Genomic DNA, 852 nt, shown 5'->3' on the forward strand with positions numbered 1-852 from the left:
TCCCTCTCCTCTTACCTTCAAAATGTGCTCACTCGTCTTGAAATCCCTCATCCAAGGGAAAAGACAACGACCATTAACTCTATCTATACCTCTTGTTACTTTATAAACTTCTATAGGTCGCCTCTCAACCTCCTAAGTTCCAGCGTAAAAGCCCCAATCTATCCAACCTTTCTTTATAACTCAAACTTTCAACCAATTCTCTGATGACTAAAATTGAGGCCAGAACACCATTTCAACAGTTGAATCATTTAATGGGAGGCCATTAGAGCACATTATTGCTGAGTGAAGATCTTGGTCTGTAGGTAGCTCCATTACAATACTCATCACCGTTCCAAGACTTTACGATAAAAATCAATCATCATCTACTGATCCATAGCTGATCCATTTACACATAATCATTAAATATATTTACAGACCATTCCGGCTTGTTCACCATTCTAATTTCACGTTGAGTACTGACAGAGTCAATTTTTCTCTTTTCTTCTTAAGGCAGTGGTGGAAGGAGAGGGTGGGACCCAGCAAAGTTGAGGAGAGAGCGAGAGACAGCAGGAGAGAGTGGGGCCCAGCAGTGCGGAGGAGAGAGAGCGAGTCAGCTATTCAAGATGGTGGCACCAGCACAGTAGGCCCAAGTGCTCCAAGCCAGCTGCATTTTCTTTTCTTCTCTGTTTCTTTTGCCTTTTCAAATTTACCTTCTGGAGTTCTGGAGAGAGAAGCAACAACAACAGCGATGCCATTGAGGGAAATGTGGTAGCAGCTGTGGGCCCAGAGCAGTGTTGGCTGGAAGCCTGGTGTGGGGAAGGGGCTGTAGGCCCGGTGTGGGGACGGAAGGGGCTGTGGGCCCGGTGTGGGGAG

The 852-nt window shown here is 46.1% G+C and overlaps 1 long non-coding RNA gene across 1 annotated transcript in view; it reads right to left on the reverse strand.

Moving 5' to 3' along the window:
- Window positions 1–612: 612 nt before the first annotated feature.
- The window catches only part of LOC122540856, a 3,504-nt gene continuing 3,264 nt past the window's right edge, over window positions 613–852 (reverse strand). Inside the window, exon 3 of the long non-coding RNA XR_006309433.1 lies at window positions 613–700. This is a non-coding gene — a long non-coding RNA (uncharacterized LOC122540856). The remainder of the gene's footprint in view (window positions 701–852) is intronic.

Source organism: Chiloscyllium plagiosum, chromosome 36 (assembly GCF_004010195.1).
Source record: "Chiloscyllium plagiosum isolate BGI_BamShark_2017 chromosome 36, ASM401019v2, whole genome shotgun sequence".
In the NCBI taxonomy this organism is placed as follows: domain Eukaryota; kingdom Metazoa; phylum Chordata; class Chondrichthyes; order Orectolobiformes; family Hemiscylliidae; genus Chiloscyllium; species Chiloscyllium plagiosum.